Here is a 19,869-nt window from a genome sequence, read left to right on the forward strand (position 1 = left end):
AAAAACAAACCACTTACACAAAACAAACGACGAAAACAGTCCCGTAAGGTGCTCAGACTATACAAGGAAACAACCACCCACAAACACAAGAGAAAACTAACCCACTTAAATATGGCCTCCAATTAGAGGCAACGACAACCAGCTGCCTCTAATTGGAGGTCCTACCAAAACCCAACATAGAAATAGAAAAACTAGATAAACCACATAGAAATAGAAAACATAGAACATAAACAAAAACCCCCGAAACACACTAAACAAACACCCCCTGCCACGCCCTGACCAAACTACACTAACAAACAACCCATTTTACTGGTCAGGACCTGACAGTGGGAGCCCACAGGTACAGTACAACAAGAATATTATGTGAAAATATGTGAATGGAAAAATACAATGTGAACCTGTCACCCCCAAAAGAAAATTACAAACAAAATAAAAAGTTGGTCACAAAAAAAGGAAGGAATTTGGAAAACATGCACTGACTTAAATCACAACAACATTTGAGAACTATTTAAAATCAGAGATACAGTATTCATAAGTTGCATGTTTTGTCACAATATTGTTTTGAACATTCATTTTATGACTGATGCCCAACTGAGCATTCTACTCAATGCATCGTCAATGGACGCTGATGAAGATTTCATCAAAAGTGCATTAAAGTGGCTTGGAATCACTAAGACATTTCAAAAGTAGTCAAATAATTACTAGGAAAACCTGTTGTCATCATTGTGATGTCACCAGATTGACTTTAGATGCAGTATAACTTTAGCTAGCGAGCTAAGATTGAGGGTACAAAACCACATTTTATCTAGCTAAAGTTTGCATTGCTAGCTATTTTTGATGAACTTTGCTAGTTAATGACAACATTGCCATGTCTTAAGTAAATTTGACGACATCATAATGCAGGCAAAGTTGTTTCCTACTAGTTACTAGCCTACTTTAGCAATGTCATCATATGTCCAGGCCACTATAGTGTAATTTAGAGGAAACAGTCATTAGCCCTGATTCACAATGGTTGTGCACCAATATGGCGGAGGTGTCTTAAGAACGTTCATAACAATGACATGACACGACCGAGTGACGGAGGTGCAACTGTTATGTAATAGGTAGTATAGTGGCGTAGTGTTTATTTTCTTCTCCATCTGAACCAACAATAATCCACCTGGACTGGCCAACCACGAGGTCACAAGAGACAGCGCTGGCCCTGGACCAAGGTAAGGTTGCTGTCTCCCTGGACCAAGGTAAGGTTGTTGTCTCCCTGGACCAAGGTAAGGTTGCTGTCTCCCTGGACCAAGGTAAGGTTGTTGTCTCCCTGGACCAAGGTAAGGTTGCTGTCTCCCTGGACCAAGGTAAGGTTGCTGTCTCCCTGGACCAAGGTAAGGTTGCTGTCTCCCTGGACCAAGGTAAGGTTGTTGTCTCCCTGGACCAAGGTAAGGTTGTTGTCTCCTTGGACCAAGGTAAGGTTGTTGTCTCCTTGGACCAAGGTAAGGTTGTTGTCTCCCTGGACCAAGGTAAGGTTGTTGTCTCCTTGGACCAAGGTAAGGTTGCTTTCTCCCTGGGCACATGTGCGTCCAACACAGTCCTCAAATGCTGATTTTTCACATTAATAGACACCACAGGAGGTTGGTGGCACCTTAATTTGGGAGGACGGGCTCGTGGTAATCGCTGGACTTGGAGTCAGTGGAAGAGTATCAAATACATCAAGCACATGGTTTGATGCCATTCCATTTGCTCCGTTACAGCCACTGTTATGAGCCGTCCTCCCCTCAGCAGCACACGTCAAATCAGTTTCCAGACCAGGTAGCTAGGCCTTAGACCCCTAGACATAATGAGTCAGGTTACAGACCAGGTAGCTAGGCCTTAGACCCCTAGACATAAGGAGTCAGGTTACAGACCAGGTAGCTAGGCCTTAGACCCCTAGACATAATGAGTCAGGTTACAGACCAGGTAGCTAGGCCTTAGACCCCTAGACATAATGAGTCAGGTTACAGACCAGGTAGCTAGGCCTTAGACCCCTAGACATAATGAGTCAGGTTACAGACCAGGTAGCTAGGCCTTAGACCCCTAGACATAATGAGTCAGGTTACAGACCAGGTAGCTAGGCCTTAGACCCCTAGACATAATGAGTCAGGTTACAGACCAGGTAGCTAGGCCTTAGACCCCTAGACATAATGAGTCAGGTTACAGACCAGGTAGCAAAATCAGTAGGCTAGTTATTGGTTTCGCAACACCATAATGTAGGAAAAATAAACTCTAACAAAGAACATTGTTTTGATCAGGGTTGGCATGGGGGCCGGGGCGGTTCTGGGGGGGGGGGGGGCAGTTGTGGACCCCCTTGTGTCCCCCCTAAATGTGGAGTATGAAATCATATTTACGTAACAAATTTTTGCTATCGTTCTTTTTTTACATCCGTTATTAGACAGTGGCAACGTTGGAACACTAATGATTATGAACATGCCTGCTAATGCCTGCAATGCAGTGAAGAAAAACGATATGACAACAATAACGTCTAATGTAACTGGCCCCTCTAACAGTACAACTGGCCCCAGCTTGGCCCCCCCAGTTGAAATGGTCTAGAACCGCCACTGCATGGGGGGACAGAACTACTGTAGATACTTTTGTGAGAGCTGGGAAATGTGGAGCTTCAACGAAATGTCAAGGGGAGAGTCTTAATTGGATTTCCTCGATTCCTTGCGTACTCTCATCCATCCTCTCCTCCCCTCTTTTTGAAAAAGGTCAAAGGTAGTCAAGGAGAGGAGGCTAGGAGAGGAAACGTGGGAACAATTGCGGTTGTATGAAATGACTCTTCTGTCCTAGCGCATCATCGTGACGCTTAGAGAGGTGGCATCCCAAAATATATGTGTAAAGTGGTAAAAAGATATGTAGCTAGCTGTGCTTCACATGTTATTGCTAAAAGGATAAGTAGTGTATTGTTTTGTAATGTGTGCATGTTTTTCTACAGCGAGAAAACAACAGCTGTGTGGCGTACTTCAAAACTCTTCTGCTGTAGGATACACCTGAGCATCCTCCGCTAGAGGAAGCCATCGAGGCGAGAAGGAAACTCCTCCATTCACCTATTAATGAATTTACACTCTCCTACAGCGACCACATATCGGTTTCTGGGTCACGGAGGCGTGGAGGAGGGAGGAGTCGGAGAGGACAGACTTTTGCCCAATTGAGAATCTCCCAATGACTAATGACATGTATTTGACACCATGAGTTTGGTAGCTTTGAGCCGTCAGACATTATTATTTGAAACAACAATTGAACTGACATTGTCTGCATTTTACTGACTACAGTCAGGAACATTATAATTGGTGAAATAGTTTGTCAGAGGTCCGTGAAGTTGCCAATTATTATATCTTTCCATTTCTAAATCCTGAGAGATTGAGGGAGTTAAAAGTAACCTATATTTAGTATGTTCTTGGAGAATGTACAAAAGAGTGAAAACTTTGGATTGAATTTGAATAAACACCTTCAAAGAGCGAGAGAGAGAGAGAGAGAGAGAGAGAGAGCGAGCAATAGATAACAGATAACAAAGAAAGGAAAGTTGTGGATAAAGACATAACTTACTTTGCGCTGGAAGGATGTCAGTATTGCAACATAACCGTGCTTACCTATAATTGCTCATGACATTTAAGACTACAAATATACTTATAACCATTACAGCAAGTAACTGTAAAAATATACCTAGAAGCATTACAGCAAGTAAATGTAAAATGTATTAATAGGTATATATAGAGGTAACTGCCAAAATAAAGGAAATAACAACATAAATCAAATCAAAGTTTATTGGTTGCGTACACAAATTCACAGATGTTATAGCAGGTGCAGCGAAAGGCTTAAGTTTCTAGCTCCAACAGTGCAGTAATATCTAGCAATACAGACACAATACAAAAGTTTAAAAATAAACAAATAAATTAAGATAAACAAGCAAAAATATCAGAACGAGCAATGAGAGACCGGAATGTAAATACAGTATATATGTATATCAAATCAAATCAAATGTATTTATAAAGCCCTTCTTACATCAGCTGATATCTCAAAGTGCTGTACAGAAACCCAGCCTAAAACCCCAAACAGCAAGCAATGCAGGTGTAGAAGCACGGTGGCTAGGAAAAACTCCCTAGAAAGGCCAGAACCTAGGAAGAAACCTAGATAGGAACCAGGCTATGAGGGGTGGCCAGTCCTCTTCTGTCTGTGCCGGGTGGAGATTATAACAGAACATGGCCAAGATGTTCATATACAGGTACATGGTTATTATACAGGTACATGGAGATTACATGGAGATTATAACAGAACATGGCCAAGATGTTCATATACAGGTACATGGTATACAGTATGGACAGGATGATTAGAAAATATGTGTACAGTAATAGTTATATAGGATGAGCCATGACTATAATACAGTACATACAGTACAGTATGAAGTGCCTTAACAGGGCCACGAGCCACCAGAACAGCTTCAATGCGCATTGGCATAGAGATTCTACAAGTGTCTGGAACTCTATTGGAGGGATGCGACATCATTTTTCCTCAAGAAATTCCATCATGTTTTGTTGTTGTGTTTTGTCGACGGTGTTTGAAAACGCTATCTCGGGCACCGCTCCAGAATGTCCCATAAGTGTACAACTGGGTTGAGATCTGGTGACTTTTGGCTTGCGCTAAAGATGTCTATATTGGTCCGCTACTACAGGACTAGTCCATTTTTTCCGATTTTTCAGCTTCCTGTGGCTATGCATTTAGCATTAGAAAAAGAGAACAGTCAGGTTGCCTCGTTTCCAGGTAATTTCATTTGAAAAGTATAGAATTACGTGTTTGGACTAGTGCAAAGTGTCCACCAGTAAGGAAATAAAACATCAAGGATAGCCTATGAGTCCCTGTAACAAAGCATACGGTATGGCAAAGAGGCCATAATGATTAGAACAATGGGAAAAATCTGGCAAAGAGGTCATAATGATTAAAACAATGGGAAAAATCTGGCAAAGAGGTCATAATGATTAAAACAATGGGAAAATTCTGAAACAAAAAGCAGTAATGCTGTAGTTACGTTGTATTTGAGTTATTCCATGATGATATGTGTTTTGTTGTTACACAAATAACTATAAGGAACTATTTATGTAATTGCAAAAAAAAACCTCAACGCCATTACTATGCAATAATGCAATAACTGAAGTACTACGTAACAACACATCGTTAATACAATATAATTACAGCATTACTACGCAGACAAAATGAATTGAATGTTCTTTTTTAAATAAAAATGTTTGCTCAAAGTGACTCTTGTGCTCAGTGTTTAAACATTTACAGGGAGGTGGTGTGTATGTTTTTGGTGGAGCTCTGGAGGCAGATCGATCACCTAGGTTACCGTCCCAAATACCACCCTATTCCCTTTATAGTGCACTGCTTTTGACCTGGGCCCATACGGCTCCCTATTCCCTTTTTATAGTGCACTGCTTGACCAGGGCCCATAGGGCTCCCTATTCCCTTTATAGTGCACTGCTTTTGACCTGGGCCCATAGGGCTCCCTATTCCCTTTATAGTGCACTGCTTTTGACCAGGGCCCATAGAGAATAGGGTGCCATTTGAGACGTAACCTTAAAGTGGCCTTATGAAGAATGGAAATGTCTTTTCTCTCCGGTTTCACTTGGTGACATCACAGCCAGGCCTCAGCCAATGAGGCGTTGCGGTGACCTGGCGTGTGCGTTTGGGGACTGAACTTTGACCCCCTCGTCCTGGTTTCCATTGGGAGTGCTGCTGCTGTGAAAGATGAGCACTGGGGTTTTGTTGCATGTGCCAGTGTGCTTTCTGTGAGTGTGTCCACGCACGCACGCACTCATTCATGAGCATGAGTGTGTGTAAGTGTGTGTAAGTATAGTATTGAGTGAAAACCTGTCAAAGAATACATTTCATATTCCCTATTATTTGCCTTGTCTAGTGTTTGTCAGACATATTATGGTGATGGGAATATTGAAGCAGGGATGTCACCAGGGGGCAGTGTGGTCTACCTCAGTGTGTTTGTCAATTTAATTCCAATGCCACTGTAACATGATCAATAATCCCTTAAAGGCTCCATTGTTCAATAATGCACTGACATAGATAAATCAGCAACTTCCCTAGGCCTCCAAACCACATAAAGGATGCAGGTAGGTGATTAGGCAACAAGTTTCCACTTTGAAGATGATACGCTGGTATTCTATTGGGCGTAGTCTATTTGTAATCAAGGCTGCGGGATCTATCTACAGAACAAGACGTGTCATCAAGTCACCATGTCAGTGTGTTATTGTGATAGGGAAAATATATTCTAGAATCTAGGGCAGTTAGGTGGCTAAACGGTGTTCAAATTCTACTCAGAAGTTTTTTTTTTTACACTAATCAATGTTTAAATGAATGTACCCATTGTGTGTCAATAAAGAATAACAATTCCCATTTGCTGAGGGAAAAATGTCATGGTACTTCAAATAAACTGGAGTCCTTCATTCCACCACTCAGCCCTCAGAAATAAAAGACTAGATTTGTTCTTAAAGAGGTACAAATGTTTGTCGTTACAGGTACATAATTCTACCCTTGCAGTTCGTACCTTAAAGGAGCCAATAGGGGACAAGATAGTACAGGTACAAGAGCATACCTTTGGAAAAAGGTACACCTTTTCCTGTTTAGGGTACCACAACAGTGACAAAGCTGTTGGTTCCTTTTAAGTGTCAAACATTTTCCTCTAAAAAGGTTATTGGGTGTTATTTAACACTGTAGGGTTTAAAGCCTTATTTCATATTTCCCATGGTGCCTTTCAAGTTAATTTTAGAGTTACCAGTACTACCTGTGACTGTTTTCTAGTGACAGAGAGATGGTTGGTGCATTCAATGGTGAGTGAATAAGTTTGTATTTCATCATTAAAATTACTCTTTATGACAACATATTACATATAAGGCCATACTTTGACAGCCTAGTTTTACCCCCAATACAGTGGTCTGAAACTGCTGGTTTGCAGGCCACATAGGATAAGTCTCATTATGCTGGCTTGCAACGTGATTAGGCTAGAATTAGGCTATCCAAAAATGTGAACTTTCGATCACCTGCAACCGGCATTTAGAAATGACGACCAAAGAAAATGTATTAACCATGTAAACCAGAATAACACTTAGTAACAGGTGTATGTTAAGAATTAATTTTTGCGTAGCATAAGTTCAAACAATTAATGTGCAGGCAAAAAGGCAGAAAAGCTATTCTAAAAATCTACCTGCAATAAAGCATGCTGGGAAATATAATGGGTGTGATTTGAATGGGATGATTGTACCCGTTATATTCAAAATATTGGCTACCATTGTACTAGATTATCCACACATGTACCCTAAAAGGTAGCATGCAATACCATGTGAGATTATAAGTGTACCTCTGAAGGTAGACCTATTTTCTGTGTGTTTTTAATATTTTTGTAACCCCGGGAACAATACTGTTCAAACTAAAACATTAGTGTTCAAGGGTTCTTCAGGACGCATGATGGTTCTATATGGAACTATGACTCAAAGAACCCTTAGAGTTCACAAAAGGGTTCTTTGCTTGATTTGTGATAATGAAAATGTGAGGCAGTTCATAAAAATATTTTGGGGTGTGTTTTTTTGTGCAACCTTCAGTGCAAGAGTCTTTCCAGTTTATGTTTTGCCACTACATATATGACTACGGCCAGTGCCAGTGTCTTGTGAAAGACCCACGTATGGCCCAGTCAATTGTTCTCAATTAATGTGGGCTTCAGACGGTGTAACAGGTAACATGATTAAACTACGATGAACAGAAACAACGTTAAATGTAAAACAGAGGTACACAGCCAAATTAAATACTCCAAACACTACAGTGTTACACAATTAGCAAAAACAGCAAGTGCACTTCTTTGCACATCAAACAATAAATCTACATAACATACAAAATGAAATACATTGGCTGCCACACCACATTCATTTAATACTCAGTCAATAACGCATTTTGTGATCCGTGCTGTTCGGTTGAAAAATTACACATTTTTGTGGAGGGCATACATCCCACATCTTGGAATCTTCCTCCTACACACTGCTGCAACACAATCATAAACGTTGCACCCAAAACAGCAGTGGATTCGCCACAAAAGCTCAGAGTATAACTGATAGATCCTACCATGACTGTCGGGTAAAGACAAAACTCAAAGGACTGACAGTGGTGACTGTTTCACCACCGCACCAAACGGTGGGCATCACAAACACCAGCATTCTTCAACTTAAATTTCTCCACCTCCACATTAACCCAGAAATCACTCCTTTCAATGGTGCCCTACTCCTAAGAGCAAAGCAAGAAACAGATCTTGACCCAAGTTGCGTGACATGGAGCACCGACTCCCTCTGGTCAGAAGAAACAAATATCACAAGGCCACTACAGGTTACCTTCACTGATTCAACTGCACCCAACTCCTTTCCCCACCCACCGTGAAACCACAAACGATCCACCAAAAAGCAAACATTCACTTTCTCCAAAAATGTCACACCTACTGGACCAAACATATTTGTAATGAAACAGGCAAGGAGTAGGTCTCGAACCCTCAACCTTCTAGCCCGAAGTCCATCGCGCTAGCGACTGTGCCCCAAAAGCATGTTCAAGCGGCAGAGTCAATATCGGCGCTTATAAAACCCAGGGTCATTAAAGTATCTTTCTCATAAGCATGTCCACCAACGCATGGCTTGGGCTCTTAACATCTCACAACACCTACCCCTTTCATTTCACTTCCAGGACTCAAACTGGTAGCCGTCTCACTGTTCTAACTTGACATCAACATTCCTTGACATACCCTCTACCTTATTGCAGGCTTCAACAGATTCAAACCCATCCTTTGCCTCCCTCAGTCTTCTCCACCTCCACTCTTTTCCCTCCAATCCTCCTCCCTTAACCAATTACCCAACTCCTTGTGAAAATATTTATTTCCCCAAGCCAAAATCTCTTTTTAGCCTCCTAGAGAAAAATGCTACTCCCTCCACTCCAAGCTCAAGCCCCAAAAAGCACTAATAATTGCAGGTGTGGCATTTAAAGGGGTAGCCTCACCTCCTTCAGCTGGACGTGATTGTTTTTAACGAGCTTTGATGGAGGTGTGTGGCGACCAATGAAGGGAAGGCTCCCCTCCAGGTAGGAGGGGAATGGGAGGGGTTTTGTACACCCTATCTGGTACTATTTACAACCATTTTTTCCATGTGTACCCTAAACGTACCCCCGGGAAAAATGCTGTACCCCTAACCGTATCCTTTTTTTCTGAGAGTGAAGTGTGAGGCCAGTAAAAGGGATATGAAAACAGTTTGATTGTCGTATTAGCTTATCAATAAAATGCACACATGCTTGTGCCGATTAAATCTGTATTCAGTCTGTTCAGGTGAATGACAGAAGTTCTGCATGCTTCATGCTTTTTTGCATAATTAAGCCATGAATTCTGTGGGAGTCCCTGCAACCTTCAATCCCAAGTCAAGCACGAACAACCACAATAATTGTCTGATCACGATTCTGTGATTGCTGGCAAATTACCAACATAACAGTTGCATCTTAGCCCGAGTCAGAACTACATAATAGTGTGGCTTCCAATATAGGCAGAAATAAATTACTTCTTTCTTCACGGAAGTTTCTCAATCTTACATATGAATGAACCGAAAGGTAATGTTTAAACCAATTAAATATAATCTTTCATTGCTTTTAAAAGTGGGACACACTTGTATAGGGAGCCTAGCAGATAATGCATTGTGCTTTGTAGAACATGGCGCTTGTAACGCCAGGATAGTGGGTTCGATTCCCTGGACCACTCGTATGTAAAATGTATGCACGCATGACTATGAGTCGCTTTGGATAAAAGCATCTGCTAAATGGTATATACAGTGCTTTCAGAAAATATTCATATACAATTGACTTAATCTACATTTTGTTATGTTAAAGCCTGAATTCACCCATCTACAGACAATACCCCATAAAAAATGAAAACATGTTTTTAGAAAATGTAATACAGAAATATATCATTTACACAAGTATTCACACCACTGAGTCAATACATGTTAGAATCACATCTGTCAGTGATTACAGCTGTGAGTCTTTCTGGGTAAGTCTCTAAGAGCTTTGCACACCTGGATTGTACAATATTTGTATATTAATATTTTTTTAATTCTTCAAGCTCTGTCAAAGTTGGTTGTTGATCCTTGCTAGACAGCCATTTTCAAGTCTTGCAATAGATTTTCAAGCAGATTTATGTCAAAACTGTAACTAGGCCACTCAGGAACATTCCATGTCATCTTGGTAAGTAAAAATGTCTAAAAAGATATTCCACTTTGACATTATTCAGAAAGTAGTCAGACCCCTTGACTTTTTCCACATTTTGTTACATTACAGCCTTATTCTAAAATTGATTATATATAAAAAAAATCCTATTAAATCTACACAAAATACCCCATAATGACAAAGCGAAAACAGGTTTATAGAATGTTTTGCAAAATCTAAAATATATATTTAAAAAATATCCTATTTACGTAAGTATTTAGACCTTTTGCTATGAGACTTGAAATTGAGCTCAGGTGCCTCCTGTTTCCACTGATCATCCTTGAGGTGTTGATTGGAGTCCACCTGTGGCCAATTCAATTGATTGGACATGATTTGGAAAGGCACACACCTGTCTATATAAGGTCCCACAGTTGACAATGCATGTCAGAGCGAAAACCAAGCCATGAGGTCGAAGGAAGAGTTCCGAGATAGGCTTGTGTCGAGGCATGGATCTCTGGAAGGGTACCCAAAAAATTCTGCCGCATTGAAGGTCCCCAAGAACACAAGATGGCGTAGCAGTGCAGATGTGTTTGTCCTTGTCCCATGTAAATGTTGTCTTTTTTTGTATATATTTCAATCTCTTTTTCCATTTTTAAATGAAATATACCTTCCGGCATCCCGCCTCACCCGATGTGATACGGATCTGCGGTATTTTAGGCTAGACCCGCCATCAGAAGCTAGCCATCAGATGCTAACCAGCTAATTAACTACTAGCTATTTAGTCATTGTTAGCCACTGCTAGTGGCTTTTACCTCTATCTCAGACACCAGTCGCTTTTACCCTGGATAATACCTGCCAGTCTGCACAGCGCGATATCAACCCTGAGCATATCAGACTGCTTTTCTCCACCATTGCTCCAGATTAGTCCATTACTGGACCATTACTCCAGATTATCACAGCTAGCTGGCTGCTACCGAGTGGCCCAGCCCCGAAGCTAGCCTTTGAGTCAGGCCCATCTCCCGGCCTGCTCAGTGGAACCTATGATCACGCGGCTACACAGCTGATGCCTCGCGGACTCTTCACTAGCACGACTAGAAGCCACTACATTGCCGGATTCCTGCCGTGAGCTCTGGACCTTTGCAACTAGCTAGCTGCTACCGAGGGGCTATAGTGGCAAACACCCTTGTCCCAAAGCTTGCACCAGTTAGCCTCGAGCCAGGCGCATCTCCCGGCTAGCAAACAAAATTACTCCAGCTACAATACCTCTTTTGCCAATTGGCCTGGACCCGTTGTCAACATGGAGTCCCGCCGATCCATCACGACTAGTCTGCCAAAGTAATTCCGTACGATGTGACCTCAACCGGCCTTTGTCGGACTTCGGTGAAGACGCTTCTGCTAGCCCCGGCCTGCTAACTTTATGAACTGTTTGGATGAGTTGGTGTTTTTGTACTATGAAGTACCTGGAATGAGATTAGAACCTCGACAAGGGGACCAAACTGAACGATAATTTATAGCGAATCCTATCTGGCTGTGGATACTCCTCTCTCAAGTAAAAGTCTTTGTGAACAGTTCCTAAATATCTATGGTTTGTCATGTCAAAGGTGGGTGGATCTTTGCTATAAAAGATCTCAGTAGCCATTGTGTTGACACTCAACGGTTCATTAGAATCAAATCAAATCAAATGTATTTATATAGCCCTTCGTACATCAGCTGATATCTCAAAGTGCTGTACAGAAACCCAGCCTAAAACCCCAAACAGCAAGCAATGCATGTGAAAGAAGCACGGTGGCTAGGAAAAACTCCCTAGGAAAAACTCCCTAGAAAGGCCAAAAACCTAGGAAGAAACCTAGAGAGGAACCAGGCTATGAGGGGTGGCCAGTCCTCTTCTGGCTGTGCAGAGTGGATATTATAACAGAACATGGTCAAGATGTTAAAATGTTCATAAATGACCAGCATGGTCAAATAATAATAATCATAGTAGTTGTCGAGGGTGCAACAAGCACGTCCGGTGAACAGGTCAGGGTTCCATAGCCGCAGGCAGAACAGTTGAAACTGGAGCAGCAGCACGGCCAGGTGGACTGGGGACAGCAAGGAGTCATCATACCAGGTAGTCCTGAGGCATGGTCCTAGGGCTCAGGTCCTCTGAGAGAAAGACAGAAAGAGAGAAAGAGAGAATTAGAGAGAGCATATTTAAATTCACACAGGACACCGGATAAGACAAGAGAAATACTCCAGATGTAACAGACTGACCCTAGCCCCCGACACATAAACTACTGCAGCATAAATACTGGAGGCTGAGACAGGAGAGATCAGAAGACACTGTGGCCCCATCCGATGATACCCCGGACAGGGCCAAACAGGCAGGATATAACCCCACCCACTTTGCCAAAGCACAGCCCCCACACCACTAGAGGGATGTCTCCAATCACCAACTTACCGTCCTAAGACAAGGCCAAGTATAGCCCACAACGATCTCCGCCATGGCACAACCCAAGGGGGCGCCAACCCAGACAGGAAGACCACGTCAGTGACTCAACCCACTCAAGTGACGCACCCCTCCCATGGACGGCATGGAAGAACACCAGTAAGCCAGTGACTCAGCCCCTGTAATAGGGTTAGAGGCAGAGAATCCCAGTGGAAAGAGGGGAACCGGCAAGGCAGAGACAGCAAGGGCGGTTCGTTGCTCCAGCCTTTCCGTTCACCTTCACACTCCTGGGCCAGACTATACTTAATCATAGGACCTACTAAAGACTTAAAGGTTGAGACTGAGTCTGCGTCTCTCACATTGGTAGGCAGACCATTCCATAAAAATGGAGCTCTATAGGAGAAAGCCCTACCTCCAGCCGTTTGCTTAGAAATTCTAGGGACAATTAGGAGGCCTGCTTCTTGTGAACGTAGCGTACGTGTAGGTATGTATGGCAGGACCAAATCGGAAAGATAGGTAGGAGCAAGCCCATGTAATGCTTTGTAGGTTAGCAGTAAATCCTTGAAATCAGCCCTTGACTTAACAGGAAGCCAGTGTAGGGAGGCTAGCACTGGAGTAATATGATCAAATTTTTTGGTTCTAGTCAGGATTCTAGCAGCCGTATTTAGCACTAACTGAAGTTTGTTTAGTGCTTTATCCGGGTAGCCGGAAAGTAGAGCATTGCAGTAGTCCAGCCTAGAAGTAACAAAAGCATGGATTAATTTTTCTGCGTCATTTTTGGACAGAAATGGTGAATCGTTGAAAGTCAAGTGCTAATGCAAAGCTCTTATAATTAAAGATGTAGTTTAAGTATAACTCTGACTTGTTCGTGAAGTTTGTCTCTCCTCATTTGGTAATACAGAAATTAGCAACCACACTAGCATCACTACTCTGGATGGTTCTGACTTAGAATATGTGGACAATTACAAATACCTAGGTGTCTGGCTAGACTGTAAACTCTCCTTCCAGACTCATATTAAGTATCTCCAATCCAAAATTATATCTAGAATCGGCTTCCTATATCGCAACAAAGCATCCTTCACTCATGCTGCCAAACATACGCTCGAACTGACTATCCTACAGATCCTCGACTTTGGCGATGTCATTTACAAATAGCCTCCAACACTCTACTTAGACTGCATCCAGTTTGCTATCACAGTGCCGTCCGTTTTGTCACCAAAGCCCCATATACCACCCACCACCGCAACCTATATGCTCTCGTCGGCTGGCCCTTGCTACATATTCGTCGCCAGACCCACTGGCTCCAGGTCATCCATAAGTCTTTGCTAGGTAAAGCTTCGCCTTATCTCAGCTCACTGGTCACCATAACAACACCCACCAGTAGCACACGCTCCAGCAGGTATATCTCACTGGTCATCCCCAAAGCCAACACCTCCTTTGGCCGCCTTTCCTTCCAGTTCTCTGCTGCCAATGACTGGAACGAATTGCAAAAATTGCTGAAGTTGGAGACTTATTTCTCCCTCATTAACTTTAAGCATCAGCTGAGCAGCTTACCGATCGCTGCAGCTGTACATAGCCCATCTGTAAATAGCCCATCCAACTACCTACCTCATCCCCATATTGTTTTTATTTACTTTTTTGCTCTTTTGCACACCAGTATTTCTACTTGCACATCATCATCTGCACATCTATCACTCCAGTGTTCATTTGCTAAATTGTAATTACTTCACTACTATGGCTTATTTATTGCCTTACCTGCTTACTACATCTGTACACACTGTATATAGATTTTTCTATTGTGTTATTGACTGTACTTTTGTTTATCCCATGTGTAACTCTGTGTTGTTTATTGTTGTAGTGCTTTGCTTTATCTTGGCCAGGTCACAGTTGTAAATGAGAACTTGTTCTCAACTGGCCTACCTGGTTAAATAAAGGTGAAATAAAAATAAATTAAAAAAACAACATTCTTTTATATGTTTATTTAGCCTTGAATTAACTAGGCAAGTCAGTTAAGAACAAAATCTTATTTACAATGACGACTTACACCGGCCAAACCCGGACGACGCTGGGCCAATTGTGCGCCGCCCTATGGGACCCAATCATGGCCAGTTGTGATACAGCCTGAATTTGAACCAGGGTGTCTGTGGTGATGCCTCAAGCACTGAGATGCAGTGTCTTAGACCGTGGCGCTACTCAGGAAGTTTGGAACCACCAAGACTCTTCCGAGAGCTGGCAGCCCGGCCAAACTGAGCAATCGGGGGAGAAGGGCATTGGTAAGCGAGGAGACCAAGAACCAAATGATCAGCTCCAGAGCTCTGGGCAGATGGGAGAACCTTACAGAAGGACACAACCATCTCTGCAACACTCCACCAATCAGGCCTTTATGGTAGAGTGGCCAGAAAGAAGCCACTTCTCAGTAAAAGGCACACGACAGCCCGTTTGGAGTTTGCCAAAAGGCACCTAAAGACTCTCAGACCATGACAAACAAGATTCTTTGGTCTGATGAAACCGAGATTGAACAATTTTTTCCAAACGCCAAGCGTCACATCTGGAGGAAACCTGGCACCATCCCTACGGTGAAGCATGGTGGTGGCAGCATCATGCTGTGGGGATGTTTTTCAGCGACAGCTCAGGATCGAGACAAAGATGAATGGAGTAAAGTACAGAGAGATCCTTGATGAAAACCTGCTCCAGAGTGCTCAGGACCTCAGACTGGGGCGAAGGTTCACCTTCCAACAGGACCCTAAGCACACAGCCAAGACAATGCAGGAGAGGCTTCGGGACAAGTCTGAGTGGCCCAGCCAGAGCCCGGACTTGAATCCGATCGAACATCTCTGGAGAGACTTGAAAATAGCTGTGCAGCGACACTTCCCATCCAACCTGACAGAGCTTGAGAGGATCTGCAGAGAAGGATGGGAGAAACTCCCCAAATACAGGTGTGCCAAGCTTGTAGCATCATACCCAAGAAAACTCGAGGCTGTAATCACTGCCAAAGGTGCTTCAACAAAGTACTGAGTAAAGGGTCTGAATACTTATGTAAATGTGGTATTTCTTTTTTTTTCTAAAACCAGTTTTTGCTTTGTTCTTATGGGGTATTCTGTGTGGATTGATGAGGGGGAAAAACTGTTTAATACATTTTTGAATAAGACTGTAATGTGACAAAATGTGGAAAAAGTTAAGAGGTCTGAATACTTTCTGAATGCACAGCATATCAAATAACCTGACAATGATCCAAATTATATGGGTAGACAAATAATGTAAGTGTGTTATGCAGCAAAACACATCTATCCCTTTTATAGGATGAAAACCAGTAATATGATGCACTGTTGATCCATCCTGTTCTGATCTAATGAGATGGATGTAGGATTTTCTACAGCCTACAATCGAGGCCTTTCGCAGTCATGAAGGACGAAGCTAGGCCCCTCTTGGTTCTCATTGGCGAAGAATGAACTCAAGTGCCCAACATGTTATAACTCAGAGGTTGTAAATAAACCCTTTTTAAGGTGATGTAACTTATCATTATTATAGGGCTGTGAAACCCATAGCCTAATGGCTTCAGACTGAGCATTTCTCACTGGAAAATGCTGCTGACATTGAACATAGCTTAGGGTTAGGGTATTTCATTAATTTCAGACTCTCCTATACCGCTATTTCCAACATCTTATACCCCATAGGTTGTAAATGAAGATATAACTAGTATCATTATTATAGGGCTATGAAACCCATAGTCAAATGGCTTCAGACTGAGTATTTCTCACCATTTATTTACGGAGAGCAATTTCTGTTTTTTATAAAAGGTAGTGTTTATTTATTTACAGTAGTGTGTTGATTCATTCTTGCTTTCTTCAGTGGAAATACAGAATATGAATAAAAATGCTAAATATACCATAAGCGTAATCAAGTAGAGACTTACGACTATTTAACCATGTTCATCATTACTGAAACATGCATATTACAAACATTTAAACAGTTAAAGATAATGAATACATGACAATTAGATACAAATATTTTATTAAAAATAATTCATACAAAAGTCAAGAGTTGGCTATAACATGAGTACGAACAAAGTGAATGTGTGTGTGTGTGTGTGTGTGTGTATTATGGTGTGTTTTATAATTTCCCATCATAAAAATGTATCCACATTCCCCAATCAAATACCTTTGTCAATGCCACAAAAAAAGATACACAGTACCAGTCAAAAGTTTGACACCTACTCATTCAAGGGTTTTTCTTTATTTTTACTATTTTCTACATTGCAGAATAATAGTGAAGACATCAACACTATGAAATAACACATATGGAATCATTAATAACGAAAAAAGTGTAAAACAAATAAAAGTAGCCATCCTTTGCCTTGATGAGAGCTTTGCACACTCTTGGCATTCTCTCAACCAGCTTCACCTGGAATGCTTTTCCAACAATCTTGAAGTAGTTTCCACATATGCTGAGCACTTGTTGGCTGCTTTTCCTTCACTCTGCGGTCCAACTCACCCCAAACCATCTCAATTGGGTTGAGGTCGGGTGGTTGTGGAGACCAGGTCATCTGATGCAGCACTCCATCACCCTCCTTCTTGGTCAAATAGCCCTTACACAGCCTGGAGGTGTGTTTTGGGTCATTGTCCTATTAAGCGAAAACCAGATGGGATGGCGTATTGCTGCAGAATACTGTGGTAGACATGCTGGTGAAGTGTGCCTTGAATTTTAAATAAATCACAGACAGTGTCACCAACAATGCACCCCCACACCATCACACCTCCTCCTCCATGCTTCACGGTGGGAACCACTCATGCGGAGATCATCCGTTCACCTACTCTGCGTCTCACAAAGACACGGCGGTACCTCTGGGTCTTCCTTTCCTGTGGCGGTCCTCATGAGAGCCAGTTTCATCATAGCACTTGATGGTTTTTGCGACTGCACTTGAAGAAACTTTCAAAGTTCTTGACATTTTCCGGATTGACTGACATTCATGTCTTAAAGTAATGATGGACTGTCGTTTCTCTTTGCTTATTTGAGCTGTTCTTGCCATAATATTGACTTAGTCTTTTACCAAATAGGGCTATCTTCTGTATACCACACCTACCTTGTCTCAACACAACTGATTGGCTCAAAAGCATTAAGAAGGAAAGAAATTCTCAAATGTACTTTTAACAAGGCACACGTGTTAATTGAAATGCATTCCAGGCGACTACCTCATGAAGCTGGTTGAGAGAATGCCAAGAGTGTGCAAAGCTGTCATCAAAGCAAAGGGTGGCTACTTTGAAGTATCTCAAATATAAAATATATTTTGATTTGTTTAACACTTTTTTGGTTACTACATGATTCCATATGGGTTATTTCATCGTTTTGATGTCTTCACTATTACTCTACAATGTAGAAAATTGTAAAAATAAAGAAAAACTCTTGAATGAGTAGGTGTTTCCAAACTTGACTGTATAACAGAGATAAGGGACTGTTGATATTGCAACCGCACAACTCAAACGCTGGTTCACCAGTATAAACGTTGTTCAAGCCCTCGAACTGTAGTCTGTTAAAGATGATCATCTGTTTATCCATAAGATCTGTCCCCAGAGCTTCCTATACAGTTAATCTCTTTCCGTAGCATGTTGCCTGGCAATTGAGGAGAATGATAGGCTCAATTTAAGATGTTACAGAACTGCTGTATTTTAAGCACAACTCCTTTCTTCCCAGTTTCCCTGGCGTTGCTACGGTAATCAAGCTGTTTTTACCATCCCTGTAACTATCGCTTCTGAGGATAAATTGTTTTCTAAACAATAAATAATATGATATCCGCTTCAGAACACCTGAGTAAGCTCCACCTATTGCATTGGCGCCGTTGTTCCGTGACCACTGCATTTGTTCACTGATATCCCCTCATAAATTCAATCAGTTCCTTGTTTCCTTTTCACTTCTTCAGTCACATTCCTAAAGCCCAAGAAACAAACAATTAGCTTCCTAGTACATATGGAAATGAAAAAGGTAAATTAATAACTTTTTGGAGGGTTACTGTCAAAATGACAGCTCCAAATGCAGGTGTAAAACGCAGATTATTTCTGTCGCCTATTTTGCGTTTCGAAAATGTATCACCGTTTATGGCTGTAATGACAGGCTACATTTGCTCAGCGATTGTGCGCGCATGTATGCAAGTGCACACATGCATGTGTGTGCGCATGGGTCTGAGGTTTGTAGGCTACCCCTCCTTTTTGGAGGTGGTGTGACAAAAAAAATGAAAAACACTGTCAGGAAGTACCAGTGACTCGCTCAATACGGAAGTGGTCAGATGACGCGGATGCTACACTACAGGACTGTTTTGCTAGCGCAGAATGGAATCTGTTCCGGGATTCATCCAATGGCATTGAGGAATACACCACCTCAGTCATTGGCTTCAACAAGTGTATCGATGACGTCGTCCTCACAGTGACTCTACGTACATATCCCAACCAGAAGCCATGGATTACAGGCAACATCCGCATTGAGCTAAAGGCTAGAGCTGCCGCTTTCAAGGAGCGGGAGACTAATCTGGAAGCTTATAAGAAATCCCGCTATGCCCTCAGACGAACCATCAAACAACCAAAGCGTCAATACAGGATTAAGATTGAATCCTACTACACTACTGCTCTGATGCTCGTCGGATGTGGCAGGGCTTGAAAACTATTACGGACTACAGAGGGAAACCCAGACACGAGCTGCCCAGTGACGCGAGCCTACCAGACGAGCTAAATGCCTTATGTTCGCTTCGAGGCAAGCAACACTGAAGCATGCATGAGAGCACCAGCTGTTCTGGATGACTGTGTGATAATGCTCTCGGTAGCCGATGTGAACAAAACCTTTAAACATGTCAACATTCACAAAGCCGCTGGGCCAGATACGTGTACTCAAAGCATGCGCAGACCAACTGTCAAGTGTCTTCACTGACATTTTTCTCTCCTTGACCAAGTCTGTAACGATGAGACGGCCTATAGGGAGGAGGTCAGAGAACTGGCAGTGTGGTGCTAAGACAGCAACCTCTCCCTCAATGTGAGCAAGACAAAGGAACTGATCGTGGACCACAGGAAAAGAAGGGCCGAACAGGCCCCCATTAACATTGACGGGGCTGTAGTGGAGCGGGTCCTGAGTTTCAATTTCCTTGCTGTCCACATCACCAACAAACTATCATGGTCCAAACATACCAACACAGTCATGAAGAGGGCACGACAAAACCT

The sequence above is a fragment of the Salmo salar genome, chromosome ssa15, assembly GCF_905237065.1.
Source record: "Salmo salar chromosome ssa15, Ssal_v3.1, whole genome shotgun sequence".
NCBI lineage: Eukaryota > Metazoa > Chordata > Actinopteri > Salmoniformes > Salmonidae > Salmo > Salmo salar.